This window comes from Herpailurus yagouaroundi, unplaced genomic scaffold (genome assembly GCF_014898765.1).
Source record: "Herpailurus yagouaroundi ecotype Mexico unplaced genomic scaffold, PumYag 246, whole genome shotgun sequence".
Taxonomy (NCBI): domain Eukaryota; kingdom Metazoa; phylum Chordata; class Mammalia; order Carnivora; family Felidae; genus Herpailurus; species Herpailurus yagouaroundi.
This window is the reverse complement of record NW_024412463.1, coordinates 4,398,083-4,418,145: the sequence shown is the minus strand read 5'-3', so window position 1 is coordinate 4,418,145 and position 20,063 is coordinate 4,398,083.

Below are 20,063 nucleotides of genomic sequence, written 5' to 3'. Positions count from 1 at the left end.
CTGGGCAGCTCAGTTGGTTGAGTGTCCGACTCTTGGTTTCGGCTCAGGTCGTGATCTCATGGTTTGTGGGTTTCAGGCCCGCATCGGGCTTGGGATTCTCTCTTCCCCTCTCCCCCTGCTCGCTCCCTCTCTCTCTCTCTCAAAAATAAGTGAACACCTTTTTTTCAAGGTGTTGAATTGATTTAATAAACAATAATCAAAATATTATTGATTTAATAAAACAAAATATTATTGATTTAATAAAAAATAATCAATCAATCAAACAATCAATCAATCAGAGGCTTGGGTTTAAGTGTGGCTACAGCGCCACGGGAAGGGGCAGAGTGGGGAGGTAGGGCCGTGGCCAGGGCAGATCAGGTACCGTCTATAAACTGTGGTGAGGAGTTTGAATGTGATTCCAGGTGCGGTGGGAAACCACTGGAGGGCTTCAGGAAGGAGCAATTTTGTTTTTTGTTTTTTCTTAAAGATTTTTATCCTTAAGTATGTTCACCCAACGTGGGGCTCTAACTTACAACCCTGAGGTCAAGAATCGCATGCTCTACGGACCAAGCGAGCCAGGTGCCCCAGAAGGGAGCAATTCAGAATGATGGTGGCAGCAGGCAGCACAAAGGAAAGTGAGAAAAGCATTCAATAAGGAACTCCTGGGAAAAAAAAAATTTCTTGGACTTAGAAGTCCTCATTCCCACCATCCTGGACCAAACTCCAGGATGAAGATCAGCTCACAGTTAGGGAGCCACATTCTATCAACAATTGCTGTGCCCCCCTCCCCCGAAAGTGAGCTAATCTTAAAATCAAAAGACAACCTGTAAAAGTTCACATTGGGGGCTTTTCTTTTCTTTTTTTAAGTTTATTTATTGGGGGGGGGCGGGGAAGAAGCGCAAGCAGGGAAGGGTCAGAGAGAGAGGGAGAGAGAATCCCAAGCAGTCTCTGCACCGTGAGCACAGAGCCCTACACGGGGCTCGAACTCACAAACCATGAGATCATGACCTGAGCCGAAATCAAGAGCTGGACTTAACCGACCGAGCCACCGGGGTTCTTCTTTAAAAGCGGGCATTGGGGCGCCTGGGTGGCGCAGTCGGTTAAGCATCCGACTTCAGCCAGGTCACGATCTTGCGGTCCGTGAGTTCGAGCCCCGCGTCGGGCTCTGGGCTGATGGCTCAGAGCCTGGATGGAGCCTGTTTCCGATTCTGTGTCTCCCTCTCTCTCTGCCCCTCCCCCGTTCATGCTCTGTCTCTGTCTGTCCCATAAATAAATAAAAACGTTGAAAAAAAAATTTTTTTTAAATAAAAAATAAATAAATAAATAAAAGCGGGCATCACCAAGGGCGTGGAGCCCAAGGGGGCACCTGGAGCCAGCAATGCATCAAGCCCCTCCCCGCCTTCTCCCCCCTCCCCCCCTCCCCCCACTGCTCAGGTGCTTTCTCCCACACCACTGCTGTCAGCCCGGTGACAACAGGGGTCCCGGTGAGAGCCAGTGTCCTCATCAGACCGTTTGTTAAGGAGCTTACTGTTGTTTTGGGTTATATCTTTGTTTTTGACACACAGCACACTTTAGCCATAATATTAGGCTAAATCGTAGACAGTTTCCACTCTTACAGTTCGAAGACAGTGTAATACCAACAATTCATGTGGTTCACTCTGGTATGTTCTTCCAGGCCCCCAGGAGCCTTTGGACTCGTAGCCAGACTCAACATTCTTCTGTCCCTCAGACTGCCCCGAGAACTGTGGCTTCCAGGTCTTCACGCATGCTGTTCCCCCACTTAAACTCTCCATCTGGCCACCTGGGACTCATCACCGGGTTCCCCCAGCGATGATGACACATCCTCCGGGAAATGTCACCTGAGCCTTGAGGGTCCAGGCTGGGGTGCCCTCTGAATTCTCCGAAAGGGCCATCTTCTCTCAACAACAATAATCATAATAATAGGGGCACCTGGGCGTCTCCATCAGTTGGGTGTCCCACTTTGGCTTAGGTAGTGATCTCGCGGTTCGAGGGTTCGAGACCCACATCGGGCTCTGTGCTGTCAGCCTGTCAGCACGGAGCCCACTTTGGATCCTCTGTCCTTCTCTCTCTCTGCCCCTCTCCTGCTCAGCTCTTTCTCTCAAATAATAAATAAATTAAGTAAGTAATAATAACAGCTAATACTATGAAGTTTCTAAGTATCAATGCCAGGCGCACTTCTCCTATGTCTGATATGTTAGAAATAAATGTCTCTTAACCACAGCTGGCAATGACCCAAGGCCACCCCCTCACATGGGGTGTGATGGTGCAGTGAACATACCCATCTATCCCCTCACAACAACACTGTGCCTTGCCTACTATTATTATCTCCATTTTACAGATGAGAAAACTGAGGCAGAGAGCTGTATCGTGAGCGGCTCAAGCCCATACCGTCAGCTAGTGGCAGTTGGGGATTTGAACCCCCTCTGTGCGTCTCCAGAGCCTGTAACTTTGCCACCACACGCTCCTGTGTCATCTCTGTAATTACCATTCGCTCGTCTTTCTCCCCCGCAGGTCTGAAAGCTCTTCAAAGGCAGGGCAGTGTCTATGCTGCCCTGAGGGATCCCTGCAGCACCCGTTCAATGGCACGTGGCACGAAGACGGTGCCAGAAGCGTGTTTCGCTTCCTGGACTTGCTGGACACCCGCATTGCCAAAACCTCAAGGGTGGTGTGATCTTTTTTAACACGTTCCGAACCATTGCTGAGTAGGCAGCTCGAGAACTGATCAAAAGGAGGGAACGTAGCATCGAGAGGGGCAACATCAAGTGCACAGAGGACTTTAATGAGTCCATCCTGAAGGGCATGTGTGCGGTCACCATAGGATACGGCATTGACTTTTCCCAGCAAAACTGGTTCAGGTAGTGGAACAAATGTTCAAAGTGATCTTTCTTTGCGTTTTGATATTCTTGGGGCAAGAGGGAAAGGTTAGAAAAAGAGAAAAACCAAAGGCATTGCGGCATGCTGGGAAACATCTAATATTACAGACCTTCGGGGAAATAGTGGTGGTCCTTATAATTTTAATAATAATTTGCTATTTCACTGACTATTCACTGTGTACTTAGTGGGTGCTTAGCGAATAAAACCAAGTCACCGATCAGCCTAACATCATATCCTAGAGCTACACATTCCAATATGGCAGCCACAAGTCACACGTGGCCGCTGAGCACTTGAAATGTGGCTCGTCAGGTTGAGGTGTGCTAGGAGTGTAAAATAGACACCAGATTTTGAAGACCTGGCCCAAAAAATAAATATGAAAATATCTCATTAACAGTCATTTCATAGCGATTTGACGTTCAAATGATAATGACACGTGGAGTTGAATAAAACATGCTGTTATAATGAAGTGCATTGGTTTCTTTTTACCTTTTTGATGGGATCCCTAAAAAGTTTTGAATTTTGGGGGCGCCTGGGTGGCGCCGTCGGTTAAGCGTCCGACTTCAGCCAGGTCACGATCTCGCGGTCCGTGAGTTCGAGCCCTGCGTCGGGCTCTGGGCTGACGGCTCGGAGCCTGGAGCCTGTTTCCGATTCTGTGTCTCCCTCTCTCTCTGCCCCTCCCCCGTTCATGCTCTGTCTCTCTCTGTCCCAAAAATAAATAAACGTTGAAAAAAAAAAAAAAGTTTTGAATTTTGTATGTGGCTTGCACTGTATCTCTATTGGGTGGTGCTGTTCTAGAAGTGACGAATGCTTTGAAGGAAAACAAAGCAGGTCAAGAAAATGGGGAGAGATGGGAGGTGGGGTCCTGGCAATATTTCACGGAGATTGTTCATGATGGGTCTCTCTGAGGAAGTAGTATTTGATTATCCTAAGAAGTAGACAAGTCTCGATTCCTAGAAAACCTGCTTAGAGCCTGCTGTTTCGTTGCATTATCAGCCAAAATATTGCCTGAAAACTCATAAGGAGCCTGTGGGGATAAAAACGGTTGAAGTGCGTTGTACTTCCTTGTGTGATCGTCTTCTAGACCTAAGAGCCAAGAATAATGGTTTTCTCCTACAAACAGTCAGCAAATGATCAGAGAACAATCTTCTTTAGGCACAAGTAATAAAGATCTTGCAGATAGATTTTCTCTTCTCTGGAGTTCTTTGCAACCACATCATCCATTTTTATTTAATTCTGATACAACTCATGTCCGATGCTACGGTGGCGGCGGGCGGGGGGGGGGGGGGGGTGCGGCCGGCAGGTGTTGGCGGGGGAGAGGGACTGAACAGAGCTTCATGTCCCTCGGGGTCTAGTTCAATGCCAAACGATAATTGTGTTTCCTGGATCTACGGAATAAATGTACTGTAGGGGCAATTCTGCTTAAAGTGAGCAGAGGCACTTACAAAATCTGCCGTAGTAAGAGGACTGCTGTTACTGGAACGGGGTAATTTGAGCACCTCTCAAAAGTATGGGATAAAAACTTAAGCCCAGATTAGAAAGTTCTGCCCAGGGGAAATGAAAGTAAACAAAAACTGAAGCAGTGGAACTGTTGAAACAATAAACCATGGCCGAACTTTGATCATCAGGAAGCCCTTAAAATGTCAGGAGTGCACAATCCAAGAGCTGTTATTAGGTGGTGGGTTCCATCACAGACCGTTGCCACGGGCTCACCGCCTTTTAATTGAACTTGACACTGGACACAGGCCTGATCGCAGAACAATGCGATTTTGTACATGATTCAAGGGCTGTATTTAGTGAATTCAAACCCAATAAAATAAATCATTTCAGCGCTTTTGCTTTCATATTTAGGGAAGCCCAGGTACACCTCAGATCGTAGTGTGTTGTTGACACAAAGCCAACACACTGAAACCTTGATGTAGACCAGATCCCGAAGCTGTGGGAAGCCGGGCCGTGTCTACCACTTAGGAGAGAATTCTACTGTATTTGTCTTATTCCTAGATCTTGGCCGTACTTGAATCAAAGACTCTGTCTCTCCTCACCCCCCCAAAGAGGGGGGGGGGGGGGGGGAAGACAGGACAAAGAGTATTTCCTTTATTTTCTGAAATTATTTCCAGTTATTCCCAGTGATTCTGAAAAAAATACAAGTGCGGCCAGTGGCTTAATGGTCAGCTCCTGAGACTGACTCATACATTGGAGACATTTTTTAGGGAGGCATTATCTCAGGGAGCCCTGGGAAAGAATTTTATTCGAGTTACGAATACGTTCTGCTTTTAAAAATAAGGTTGTGGCCAAAGTTCTCAGATATCCTTGAATAAGAGGAATGATTTGGGTTATTTTTTTCTGTTGGCTGTCATGTCAAAAAGCCCAGAAGCAGTTGGAATAACCAGTTCTACACTCTACTCCGGGTGTAGACGGCTATGTGCGTTTGAGGACCTATTTGGAAAAGCAGAAGTGATGACTTCCTCCCTGCCCCCCTCTTCCAAGCACTGATCCTCAGTGTATCCCCAATGTCTGCAGAAGTCCACAGAGGATCAGCTCTCAGGTCAAAGTGACAATGCCAGTAAAGGAAACCACTCCCCCCCCCCCCACTCCACCCAAGGACCCAGAAACAAACTATCAAACAAAAAAGTCCTACCTAAATTTCATTAGAAAGGAAATAGGTCCTTACAACAAAACAAAACAGAACTGGAGGCAGAGGTAGAGAGAAGGAGTGTGCTTAACTCGAAAATGATTAATCAGTTCCCTTGCTTCCTAAATTTCCAGCTGTAGAAATAATCCGGGGGGGGGGGGGGGGGGCGGTAAAAAAAAAAAAAAAAATAAATAAGTGTAGGAAGAGTGTTATTTTGACTCCGAGGCTGTGGATGGGGGTGGGGGGTGGGACGGGAATGTGGGCCCTCCCTAACAACAGCAGAAAGGCTTTTGCTGTATCCGTTCCCAGACTATAAACATTGCGAGACTCCTCGCCAAGCACATAATAAAATTTTCCTCTCTTTCTCTCTCCCTCTCTCTCCTGCGCCCCCCCTTCTCTCCTCTCTCTCTCTCTCTCTCAATCTCTCTCTGATTTCCTGTAGTTTGTACTATTCACATGTAAATCGTGACGATTATCAGCGTGGTCTCCTACTTCAAAACTGCTGAATTTTTCCGGAAGTATCCAAAGCTTCCTGCTGAGAAGAAAGCATCTTTTAGGAGATATTTTACTGGCTGAGAAATGTATGTGTTCATTTCAGCAATTGTTAGATCTGAAACAAGAATATGAAAAACGATCCACCGATAATGATCACAAGAGATGTTACCCAGGAAAAGCCTGTTTCTACAACAGAAAAGGAACAAACACAGCATTCTTAACTGAAAACTCGAAGGAGGGTCTTGCATAATAAATCATGAATCTAATCCAAAAGTCAAACAATGTTTGCTCCAAAAGGTGACACTCTGAAATTTTTCTACAACTGGTTTAGATCAAGAAGCAAATTTTCTCTCGTTCACTTGGGAAGTAAACATTGAGTCTAAGTGTCTTTTAAGAGATGAATCATTTAGCCCCTGCATCTGACATGGGATTAGGTCATTTGTTTGTTTCTGGGATATATTCTACCCTTGACTATAACTGGGCTCCACGATTTGTTCAAATATTTTCTGGCAATTTCTGATTTGTTCAGACAAAGACCAGAAGCTTAAACCCCACGGAATTAGCCGGTTGGGTTATTACCCAGGTGGAACAGAGCCAGAAAACAGAGAACATACCTACCATGCAGTGTTGGGACATAATGTCTGCCTTCATAGGGATAGTATCTTTTCTGGGACTCTTACCCACAGTTAGCTCAATGAACTGGAATTTTTTTTTTCCTTTTTTTTTTTTTTTAACAGCAAGAACAGGAAAGAATTGTCATTAACCAGGTGAGCAATTCTTTTGCCTCTTGGAATATACTAGAAAAAAAAAAATAGCTATCCTCTTTCTCATAGCTTCAACATCTCTACGTTAACCAACAAACCAAAAAGAAGGTGGGGGAGGAGAAAGAGAGGGAGAGAAGGAAGAAAAGAAAGAAAGAAGGAAATTAAAAAAAAACACACTATGACGCTGAGCAGTTACAGAAGAAATAACCCGGAAATAACATGTGGATGGACTATTCTCAAAAATCAGAAAACACCCAAGTAGCTTCCGTTTCAATGAATTGAAGAGTACGGGTTTCCTCCTCGAACCTTCCATTTGCACGACATTGACAGCTTAGCCAAGGCTCTCACATACATTATCGATTGGTTTGTCTGAAACCATTCATCATCTTTTATATTGAAGGAAGCCGATGATTAAGGAGATTAAGGAATTTAAGGAAGATCCCACACCTAGCACTAGAATGAACCAAAATAAACCTTGCCGTTTCAGTCTTGGATTAAAGTTCTGACCACGACACTGTGGCGTTTTCACCTCGTCTGCTTCTGCTCTGACCTTCGTGTATGTAGCGTCACAAGGGTCCCCCAGCCTTTATGAACCTCTTCCCAAAATTACTTTGTGAGGTAAAAGCAGCACACTGAACGGTAACCTCCACGATGGTCTGTGGTGTGGTTCCAGATGCCAGGTGCAGTCTACCTCCTACTGCTCTCAGCAAACACGTTGGGTTGGGCGGGAGCCTGTATGTCTACCCAGCATCCCTTCCTATAGAAAATTCCTCTCCCGCCATAGAAGTGGTTTTCCACGGGGCCGATTTTGCCCTCCAGAGGACATCTGGCAACATCTGGAGACAGTTTTGGTTGTCACAATGGGTGAAGGGGGTAGGAAGTACCCGTGTCTGGTGGGTAGACACCAGGGAAACTTCTAGACATCTGCAGCGCACAGGACGGCCCCACAACAACGAATTACAAGACCCAGGATATCTGTGCTGCCAAGAATGAGAAAGCTTTCTCCCCAGGAGCCTGGCTCAAGTCCCATGACCCTGTGGGCCTGACCTCCTGACCCAGCACCAAGGGTGGGCATGAAACCCAAGCCTGGCCAACTGGGGTATCCCTCCACATAGAACTTTGGCCAGAGATATCAGAAAAAGTGTTCTCTCTTCCTTTATGAAATCAAAACCTTAGGGCCAACAAAAACTTGGTCTTGCCAGGCTGGGAATGAAGACGGGGAGAGACAGCTAAGAACTAAGCGGAGGTGTAGACAGGAATCTGAAGACTTTGTTTGACTTAAGCCCTACCTCCCTATCGCTAAAGCTTTTGAGCTAAGCAAGCCTATAAATTCCATTTTTGTAGTGGGGGGGAGGTCTGTTTAAAGAGTTTTGCTTAAGCTAGTTTGAATTGGACTTCCACTTTTAGCAAGCAAGAGTCTTGGCTAATCCGGAAGCTGGCAAGCGAGGGTGATATTATTACAAGGATCCCTTAAATGTGTTCTAATATCTTCTAGAAGCATATCATCTGCCAATGCCACTACGTGAGCTCCCGTGAGTAACAAACAGCCGCCCTGCAGCCCCTCAGCCAAAAGTAAAATCTCTTTCATGTATTTTTTCTTATATATTTTTTCGTGTTTATTTATTTATTTTGAGAGAGAGGAGAGAACATGAACAGGGGAGGGGCAGAGACAGAGGGAGAGAGAGAATCCCAAGCAGGCTCTGTAAGAGCCTAATGTAGGGTTCGATCTCACAAGCCAGGAGATTATGACCTGAGCAGAAATCAAGAGTCAGGTGCTTAACTGACTGAGCCACCCAGGCGCCCGCCCCTCTTCCATGTTTATTATTTTCTTTCATGTTGATTTCTTTTTGAGAGAGACAGAGACAGAGCAGGGGAGGGACAGAGAGACAGGGAGACACAGAATCCGAAGCAAGCTCCAGGCTCTGAGCCATCAGCACAGAGCCCGACGCAGGACTCGAACTCACGAACCATGAGATCATGACCTGGGCGGAAGTCGTCGCTTAACCGACCGAGCCACCCAGGCGCCCTTCCGTGTTTTTTGTTTTTTTTTTTAAATAAAGAATTACCAGAGGCACCAATCTACTGTTTTCCTTCAGCTGAACAAAGAAGAGACAAAGCTCAGTGGCCAAATCAAAGACCTAATACTTGAACTATAAGCAGTTACAGATGCCAGCTTAATCCCAATGTCAGATTCCCAAATGTCAAGGCAATCACGTGGTAGGCAGCGTTACGTTCCAGAGGAGACCCACCGGAGTCTTTGACTCATCTGGAACGTTAGCAATCTGGGTGTTGCAAGGACCCTCTTCCAGACAAATTGCAAGCCACCTCCGGGGGCGTGGGTGGTAGGTGGGAGGGGATGCTTAAGAGGCAACTCACACTCAGCGTGTGTGGAGAGGGGAAACCCAGCAAGAGAGAACGCCAGACATCCACAAAGGGCCCACCTGAGGTCTTCCGTTGAGTACTCATCGCACACAGGCCAGAAGAAACTTCTGAGGTTGCAGAAGGACCCGCCGTGGATTACAGACAACCGCACCGGAGCTCCCCCAGCCAGCCTGGACAGCCTCACAGCTCACGGAGCCCCGAGCCGGGACCTCAGAAGGGTCCTGCCTCGGTGATGGGGGGGGGGGGGTAATGCCCCCAGGCACTAAGTGCAGCTCTGGGCACATCTCACAAAATCTTAAAAGCGAGACCCGAGAGCATCAAACCGTGTCTGGGTAACTGAGCTCCCGGCCCCACGGGGCCATGTGACTTTAGCAGGATGCCTGTGGAGAAGGGTTTCATCCTCAGCAGCCACTGAGCAAAGCTTGAGAAGATTAAGAACAAAGCTTGAGACTAGTCACAGAAACACAAAAACATCCTGCAGCAAAGTAAAGCGCACGTCTGGCAACCAATAAAAAAAAAAAAAATTACCAGGCATGCAAAAATGGAGGAAAACACGACCCAGCCGACACTTGCGAAGCAGAGCTGCCCAGGAGGCCCACAGAGCCCCCCGGGAAAGAACAAACCATTGATGCTTCCAGCCACAAGTTTGGGGATGGTTTCTTAAACAATAAATAGCTGGGGGAAAAAAGCATCTCCCCTCACCTGGATGGTTATACTCGCCTCCAGACTGGTTTTCCTGATTCCATTCTTCCCTCCCGGAAATACCTCAATAGCAGGTCAAAGTGGTTTTGTGATCTAAACCAGGTCTTGCGCTCCGGAGCCTCCCGTGGCTCACCATTTCCCCCAGAGTAGATGCAAAATCCCCAGACAACCTAGAAGGGCCTCCGCGGTCTGGGTCACCACCCGCCTCCACACACACCTGCCCCCCCCCCCCCAGTTTAACCCCATCTTCAGGCTCCTCCTCCGGCTCATCTGGACCCTCTGGTTCCCACCACGTGGTCCCCATTCTCCTTCCTCAGACACGGCCCGCGTCTTCTTGGGCTGCCCGTCATGCCGCCCAAGACCTCCTTGTACGGAGCCCTCTCTGACCGCCTGTAGAAAATAGGGCCTCTCACGTGGACTCACTGGTATTCCTGTCCCCTCCAAATACTCCCAACATTTTAGGTAGCACCAGGCCCACCTAGCATGCAGTATGTCTTTCTTATTCATTTGTTTGTCTGTGCCTGAGAGCAGGCGCTGTATTGATTTCGATTCCGGCTCTATCTCCCCAGCACCCAAATTGTCTATATGATACAGGAAGTCAATCAAAATATTTGTTGGATGGGAGCACCTGGGTGGTTAAGTCAGTTAAGCATCCAACTCTTGATTTTGGCTCAGGTCATGATCTCAAGGTTCGTGGGATCGAGCCCCACCTCGGGCCCTGTGCTGACAGTGTGGAGCCTGCTTGGGATTCTCTCTCCTTCTCTCTCTTCCCCTCCCCTCTCTCGAAAACAAACAAATAAGCTTTAAAACTATATGTGTGTTGGATGGAACGAAAGAAGGAAAATGAACTGAATGTATGATCGACTGCTAAATACCGAACAAGATCATGCCGAGTATGAATTTTCCCACGGGGGTGTACACCAAGAGGTTAGAAGGACGACATTTTTGTAGGTGTTCTCAGCCTCCAACTGCATACCATCAGCTGTTCTAAACGGCTGAAGTTTTGTTGGATTTTTGTCTTCTTCCATTTGCATCAACAGCCCCCCTTATCTGCCCAGAGCAACTTTTCCCAGCAACTGACCGATAGGAGAGCTTGCTCTCCCAAGGCTGTGGGCAAGATTCATTCCATGTGCAAAGGCTGAATCCGAAAAAGAAAGGAGAAGGAAAAGAAAAGGCACCTACGATGATCACAAAAGAAAACCGAATGAAACCAAACAGAAATGCACGCATGGACTATAGGGGAGTACACGCGAGTTTCTGGAAAGCTAGACTATTTTAGGTCTCTCTCCCTTAGCTGGTCACTCAGGCTTGTTTCAGGTCTGTTTGGAAACAGACATGTTTCCAAATGTATGTATGCATAATAAAAATTTTAAATAAGGTCAACATCGTTCTGTTAATAATCTACTTCTTTTATTTATTTATTTTTAATTTTTATTTATTATTTTTGAGAGAGAGAGAGAGAGTGCAGGCAAGGGAGGGGCAGGGGCAGGGGAGGACAGCAAGCCTGACAGTAGCCAGCCGGATGTGGGGCTCGAACTCACAAACCAGGAGATGAATACCTGAGTCGAAGTCGGACACTCAGCCGACTGCGCCACTTAGGTGCCCCTACTTCCTTTTTTTTTTTTTTTTAACAAATTTATTTTTTTCTTATTTGTTTGTTTTAAATAACCTATACCCAACAGGGGGCTGGCACTCACAACCCAGAGATCAAGAGTCGTGTGCCCTACCGACTAAGCCCACCCGAAGGCAACAGGCAGTGATCAATGTTATCAAGAGGCTTTAACAATCAGGGGCGACCTGTCACCGCTTCCCGTCTGATGTCTCCGCGGAGCGGCCACACGTGTTCAGGGGAGCGTCCACGTGTACTCAGAGTGGTACAGGGTAGGGAGACCTCGAGGCAGGAATGAGGAACTGTCTTCGCCCTCAGAGTCCTTCCTATGGGGTCAGGGCCAAGAGAGCGACGCACTCGGGTAAGCTAACGGTGACAATGCAAATAACAAAAACATGAAAACCTTAAATTTCCACATGGCTTTTCCCAAACACTATTTCATTTGGTAAGTAGGTATTTGTATTTTTATTTTTATTTTTTTTAGTACTCTCCACACCCAACATGGGACTTGAACTCACAACCCCGAGATCGAGAGCTCCAGGCTCCACCGACTGAGCCAGCCAGGCACCCCAGTAAGTAGATATTTTTAAAAGCCGGACTGGACCGTAATAAATGGTGACAAACGGGAAACAACCTGCATAGTTCACCGTGGAGCAATATTACTTTATAGTCCCACATGAAGCAGAATACGAGACAGCCGTAAGAACGGGGGGAGTTGAAGTATATTTCATGGCATGAAAAGGTGCTCCTCGGGGCGGCTGGGTGGCTCAGTCGGTTGAGCGGCCGACTTTGGCTCAGGTCACCATCTCGCGGTCCGTGAGTTCGAGCCCCGCGTCAGGCTCTGTGCTGACCGCTCAGACCCTGGAGCCTGTTTCGGATTCTGTGTCTCCCTCTCTCTCTGATCCTCCCCCTTTCATGCTCTGTCTCTCTCTGTGTCAAAAATAAATAAACGTTAAAAAAAATTTTTTTTTAAATAAAAAAAAAAGAAAAGGTGCTCCTAATGTGTTTGACTAGAACGTGAGGGATGCCACACACACACACACACACACACACACACACAGAATTTTTTCAATTTATTCTGTTTTTTTTTTTAAGTTCATTTATTATTTATTTTGAGAGTGAGAGAGAATGCGCAGGGGAAGGGCAGAGAGAGAGGGAGAGAGGGAGAATCCCAAGCAGGCTCGGAGCCTTCCAGGCTGAGCCCTACCAGGGGCTCAGACTCGAGAGCCGTGAGATCATGACCTGAGCCGAAATCAAGAGCGGGTGGCCCAACCGGCTGAGCCACCCAGGCGCCCCCGCAGAGAACAATTCCCAAGAAAATGCACAGCCACGTTGTCAGCAGTTATTTCTGGACGGTGAGCACAGTATGAATTTTGTTTTCTAGAGCTGAGTTCTGACATCTGCTGCTTCTTTGTCCCGCTTCTTTCCCTCTGGAGTAGGTTTTACTCCCCGGTGCATTTGCCCATTCACACATACAAAGATGGAAACGCCGCTGACACCCACGGAAGACGGCTGACGATTCTCCCAAGCCAGGAAAGTCCTTGGATCTCCGTCCCCTCTCTTGTGGATGAACACACATCCGCTCACCAGCCTCAGATGCCTTTGCTCACTCTCGCCCACGCACTCTCACACATCCAGCACGAGCCCTCCTCCGCTTCCCCAAGGCTTCCTGGATGTCGTCTGCCTATGAGACCATCGGGACCGATTTCAGGATGCCACCGCACATCAAATATTTGAGAAATAAAGCAAGATGCCTGTTTGCACGCCTTGCGAGAAGCAGTGGTGATGAGGCCGTCGGAAGAAATCTGCGTGCCTAACAACGTGATTGAAACTTGGGTTTCTGTGTCCCAGCCACTGGGTGAATGACTTCTAGGATCTGGGTACCATATGGCGAAGCCCTGAGCGGTATTAATCAGCACTGTTGTTACCGTTTCCCTGGATCTTTTCTGGCAAGAACTCCAGCGGTGGGGCCAGTGCTCGGTGCGGGGTGAACACGCATAATGCTGGACATTTGCACAACTCTTGTCACGGGATATACGGTGCGGGGTCGAAGACATGCCCGTGGAGGGACACGTTCCCAGTTCAGTCCTTCACTCGCCCCTTCCCGGACTTCCCACGGAGCACGGAGGCACACACGTGCTGCCTTTGGGTGTCATATTAAGGGAAAGTGACACAGGTCTGCCCCTGACGTTACCAAGTGCACCCTGAGTCTATCCATGCCGAGTACCTGCCTTAGATATTAAGGACATAGTTCGGGTCACAAAACGCGGCTGGCTGCCTTCATGTGGTTCATAGACCGAGGTGGGGAGAGATGACCAGGCAGAACGTGCGGACTTGTGTCTCAGGCAAGGAGCGTAGATAGTGAGGGCGGCGAGGGCCACCAAGAGGTTTTAATCCAAGGCCGGAAGTGGTTCCTGTTGTGTCCCGGGAAGGCCACGCGGGCTGCAGTTTGGGGAAGAGACTGGGGGTGGGGGTGGAGGCGGGAGGCGGTACCACTTTAGCGGTGTGTACGTTGTGATGGAATATTTGGGGCCATTTTCAAGGACATAAATATAAGTGCCAAAGGTTAGCCGTAGACTGCATTCAGTCAACTTTCACTTTTGCCTTTGTAAAACGGCATCATGTTTTCTGAATGTTTTTCCGAGTAAATAAGAATTTGTTATCGAATTGGGGAAACAAACGTTTGGACTGGTATTAGTGTGACTGGCGACTGGCAGAGGGCATCGTTGGATGGGACGATCCTTCAAGGACGATCTTCCTCCTCGGTTATGGTTTTATGACATTATGTTCTTGGAAGTGTAAGGGGAGGCCCTTGGGATTGCACACAGACCCAAGAGTAACCGTGAGTTGTCCTGTGGGGCCACAGGCATCTCATATGTGCTAACTTAATTCAGGTCAGTGGCTCTGCTGGATCAGACTGCCGTCCCCATTTCCTGAGGCGCAGGAAGGTCAAGTCTATGTCACCGGTGTTGGACGTGCCCTTCATTAGGCCACAAATTCTCGTTGAATGCGACTGGCCTTTGTCTCGTTCTTTTACCTATTTTGTCATCCCGGGCTTCACCCCAGCTTCCTGCCTCCATCTACCTCAGAGCAGGTGCACACGCACCTGCTCACAGAAGCTGCGAGCTTAGAAAGTCCATAGAGGGGGCGCCTGGGTGGCACAGTCGGTTAAGCGTCCGACTTCAGCCAGGTCACGATCTCGCGGTCCGTGAGTTCGAGCCCCGCGTCAGGCTCTGGGCTGATGGCTCGGAGCCTGGAGCCTGTTTCCGATTCTGTGTCTCCCTCTCTCTCTGCCCCTCCCCCGTTCATGCTCTGTCTCTCTCTGTCCCAAAAATAAATAAACGTTGAAAAAAAAATGTTTTTTAATAAAAAATAAAAAAAAAGAAAGTCCATAGAATGGCAGCTGCCGGGCGCTGGGGGAACGGGCTCGAATCCCACCATGGCCTTGGAGTCTCACTTTCCCCATCTGTAAAATGGGAGTGATAAAAGTTCCTGTCCTGTAGCACCTCCGGGAAGATGGCAGGCTGCGAGATCCAGGAAGCACTCAGCTGGGACTTAGCTCTCGTAAATACCATTATGGGTTTTTTTTATTCCCCACCAAAAAAAAAAAAAAAGACTCCAAGGAAGAGTTTGCTAATAGGCCAATTGAAATGAAAAGAGTTCATACCATTTGTCCCAGGAATTCCAGGATTCGAAACCCGTGGATATACTCAAATAGGGCCAATATTCGAGAAGGATGGGCAGGAGGACCATCATGGTGGTGGAAACGTAGGAAGGTTTCCACACCAGTTGGCCAACAGCTGCTTCCCTGAGCCGGTCCATCCTGGGCCGCCACCCAGGCTGCCTTCGCCTCTCCCCGGAACCATCCGGAGCTTCCCAGCATCTGGGGATTGAAGGGTTATCTTGGGCTTCACGGGGGACCCCAAGACCCTGCCCCCACCCCCACCGACTGCCAGCCACCCTCAGATTGGTGTTGGCGAGAGCCCTGACCTGCCCTCACCTTGAAGCTGTGTCCCCACAGACTCAAGGGCGTTTCCACATTTCCTTTGCCTCTTTGCATGTTATTTGCTTCATGGCACAAATCTGGAAGTGGCCTAAATGCTTCATTAAATAAATTAGGACGTGTCCCTCCTCATCAAATATCGTGCGGCCTTATAAAAAACAATGAGTCGGCTCTAACGTGCAGAGAGTAAAGGCGGCCGGGATGGATGTCCAGCGACCAAGGCGGGTCACCTCTGGGTGTACATTGTGTAATTCCCTTTATGCAAAATCAACTGTGCAGACATTTACGGGTGACCATATCTACATAGAACACGCAACGTGCTTAAAGTGAATGTACATCAGCATTCAACTTCTGTTGTGTGCTATTATTCAGAAAAACAAAGTATCGCTAGAACGAAGACCGTATTTCCCAATCTGGTGCTGTACATCAAAAATGTAAATACATCCCGCACATGCACATAGGCTTACAGACTTTATATTTGCATCGACGGTTGGTGCGTAGAACATTCCTGTGTTTTTGAGAAACTGGGAGCAACTGGGACCTTCCAGGGAGTAGAGCTGAGATGCAGGTGACAAGCGTTCAGGCAACCCCTGGGTCTCACGTTACACTTGGTCCTTTTTAAGTCTTGGCCCCGAGTACGTGTTGCTGTTATTACTCCATTGTTGCTGTCGTTGTTGTCTTGTAAAAGGCAGACTCAGGACAGACGAGTGTGTTTTCGCCACTCCAAGGGAACGACTTGGCAGACAGGCCCCATGGGACGCTGGGAGGCTGGGACGGGCCTGGGGAGCTCGGGGTTAATACCCCTTCCCAAGGGGGCCTGCTGCCCCAAGCCTGCAATCCTGCAATTAGGCTAATTAAGCAGTAGTTTCACGAGGAGGATGGAAATGTAATGGGTAGCGGACACCTGAGCTCTCAAAGGTAGATGCTAGAAGCCTGGAGGGGTGGAGGCTCCCGCTGGGGAGAGGCACTCGCTGCAGGGACTTATCTAAAAGTATTCTCTTTCCAGGCTTCAGAGAAGATTGCAACCAACCGCTCCTGCGCATTCAGGGGCTGCAGCCATGAACACGTCAGCGCAGAAAAGGAGGGGAGGTCTCTATTGGATGAATAAATACGGGATTCTTTCAGGATGAGAAGGCCCGCACCAAGCCCGGGGGGAGGGGGGGGGGTGGAAGGGTGAGCCCTCAAAGAGCTCCAGGCTGGTACAAGTGGGTCTGTTAAACTGGCTCAAGCTACGGGCACCTGGGTGGCTCAGCGGGTTAAGCACCCAACTCTTGATATGGCTCAGATCATGCGAGGGCTTGTGAGTTCGAGCAGCCACGTCGGGCTCCGAGCTGACAGCGCAGAACCTTCTTGGGATTCCCTCTCTCTCTCCCTGTCTCTCTGCCCCTCCCCTGCTTGCATGCACATGGTCTCTCTCTCTCTCTCTCTCTCTCTCTCTCTCAAAATAAACAAACAAAAAAGTGTACAAGCTGTCTTATAACAACCCCTACTTTGTATCGAACACCTACTCTGTTCCAGACCCAGATCTAAGGCTTTTCCTCCATTAATTCACCCCCAACCACACCTTCCAGTGAGACACACACTACGTTATTTCACTGAGTCTAGGATATATATTTTTGGCTTTGTAACTAGAGTTAGCAGACAAAATGCAGGACTTCAGTTGAATTGGAAATGCAGATAAAAGTTGCATAATTGCTTAGTGTAGGTATGCACCGAGTAGCATGCCCCAAATGGGATTAATTTATCCTAAAACATTGCTCGTTTCTTTATCTGAAACTCAAATTTAATTGGATGTCCCATATTTTATCTGGCCACTCTACTGATAACACTTCTAAAGTCTATACAACTCTTAGAATCAGTGGGCTGTTTATAATCAGTAACATTGTTTTTCTTTCTTTGCGGTTCATACACTAAGGTTGCTTTTCAGTGGCTTTTCGGATTGGAGGACATGTGACGCTGTTATCCCCAGTTGACAGATGCTCAGACTGAAACTCGCGGAAGTTAACTCCCTTCTGTAATGGCCCAACCTCCACGAAGCCAACGATGCAGGCGGGACTTGAACACGGGTTCTAGGAGCCACACGTAACTACTGTGCTCCTAAGCAGGGAGCCAGTAGGAGCCTAGTGTCAAAGAGCAGGAAACACTGGATGGTTAGGGGCGCTTTGTTACATTTCTGATATCTTTCTTTTTGCTCAAAATTCCATAGGGCAATTTTTGACCTGTACCTTTATTTATTTTTCAGTTTATTTATTTTGAGAGAGAGAGAGAGAACACGAGCGGGGGAGGGACAGAGAGAGAATCCGAAGCAGGCTCCATGCCAGCTCAGGGCGTGGACCCACGAACCGTGAGATCATGGTTCCATGAGCCGAAATTAAGAGTCAGACACTCAGGGCGCCTGGGTGGCTCAGTCAGTTCAGCAGCCGACTTCGGCTCAGGTCATGATCTCGAGGTTTGTGAGTTCGAGCCCCGCGACGGGCTCTGTGCTGACAGCTGGGAGCCTGGAGCCTGCTTCGGATTCTCTCCCTCTCTCTCTGCCCCTCTCCCGCTCACATTCTGTCTCTCTCAAAATAAATAAATATTAAAACAAATCTTAAGTGGCACCTGGGTGGCTCAGCCGGTTAAGCGTCAGACTTGGGCTCAGGTCACGATCTCACAATTCGAGCCCCGCATCAGGCTCTGTCCTGACGGCTCAGAGCCTGGAACCTGCTTCGGATTCGGTGTCACCCTCTCTCTCTATCTCTCTCTCTGCCCCTCCCCCGCTCATCCTCTGTCTCTCTCTCTCAAAATAAATAAACACTAAAATAATTTAAAAAAAAGGAGAGAGAGAGAGTCGGACACTTAACCGACTGAGCCACCCAGGTGCCCCAATTTTTTCTCTGTATCTTTAGCTTCTCGGCCGTGGAGAGTTGGGATCCAAGTTCAATTCAGAGGTTAAAATCTTTAGGAGCTTCTCTGTCATTAGAACATGAACTCTGTGAGGCACGCCCACAGCCTCTGGGTGGATTCAAAAGGCACCAGAACCCGCAGGTCAATCCAGAGCACATGCGCGCGGCATGAACCATGCTGCCCCTACTTGAGTCAGCAAGGGTTGGTGGTTAAGGAAACAAGTTTTTAAATCATCGGTCAACACCTAACAAGTGCTCAAACCCCAGCGTTCACTCATCCAACAAATATTTCCTGAGGCCTCCCCTAAGCCAGGCATAGTTCTGGAACTAGAGACATGGCAGGGAGGGAAACAGGAAAAAAAAACAAAACAAAAAAAAACAAGTCCTTGCCCCCATAGAAAGTAACCTTATAGTGATAAAGACAGAAAATGAAAAATCAAATTATACAGTATTTAGGAGATGATTAAAACTATGCAGAAAGGTAAAGCAAGCAGGAGAGAGAAATGGGAAGTGATGGGAAGTTGCCATTTTAAATGGGCAGGGCGTCCAGAAGAGATCTCAAGGTAAAGCCAAATGAAGATCTTAGAGGAGAGCATCCCCTGCAGAGCCAATGCAAAGGCCCTGAGGCCAGCAGACATTTGTGGTATCTGAGGATGCCGGTGAACTAGCTCTAAGGATACGAGACAGGAGCTGCCGTGGGAAGGGCCATGCAGAGGGAAAAGTGACCTGTGGGACCAGAACAGACTTTGGCTTCTCCCTTGATGGAGACAGGACATTTGCCAACCATATGGCTTCAGGCAGGTGGCTTGATCTCTCTAAGCTTTACACATGTGTCTTCTTTTTAAAAACGGAGCTGGGGGCATTGGCATGGCCCAGTCCATTAAGTTTCCAACTCTCGATTTTGGCTCGGGTCGTGATCTTGACGTTCGTGAGATTGAGCCCCGTGTCGGGCTCTGCCCTTCACGTGGGTCTGCTTGGGATTCTCTCTCTCTCTCTCTCTCTCAAAATAAATAACTAAATGAACATTTTTTTAAAAATTGAAAAATGGAGCTGATAATGGAACCCACCTCTTGGAGTAGTTCTATGAAGCAAGCATTACAGTGATCCGTACGAGGGGAAAGCCTGTGCCGTGGTGCTGGGCTTACTGGTGAGCAAATACACAGCTTCTTTGCCCCTTGGCAAGTGCCTGCTTTTGTTCGCGCACCCAAGGGAAAGCAGATAGATTGAGATGGTAGGATGGACAGAATTTTAATTTCCTGATGGATGCGTTTGTTCGTTGAGTCATTCAGCAAACATTTCCTAGATGCCTCCTTGTGCAAGGTTCCGTGCTGGGCACTGGGGACTTGAGGATGAAAAGGCCGCTCTTCAGACTCAGCAGAGTTTCACCTTGAACTTGGACTGTGACTGGTAGCCTGTCTATCGGGGGTCTTTTTACAATCTGGAACAGTTGCAGCATCGAAGGATAGAAATCTGGCCCCCAAATCCAGATTTCTGGTTCTCTTTATTTAAAAAAAAAAAAAAAAGTTTATATATTTTGAGAGAGAGAAAGGAAGAGAAAGCATGCGAGTGGAAGACAGGCAACAAGAAAGGGAGAGAGAATCCAAGCAGGCTCCGTGCTGTCAGCACAGAGCCCGATGCGGAACTCGATCTCACCAAACCGTGAGATCATGACGCGAGCTGAAATCGAGAGTGAGACGCTTAACTGACTAAGCGCACCGGG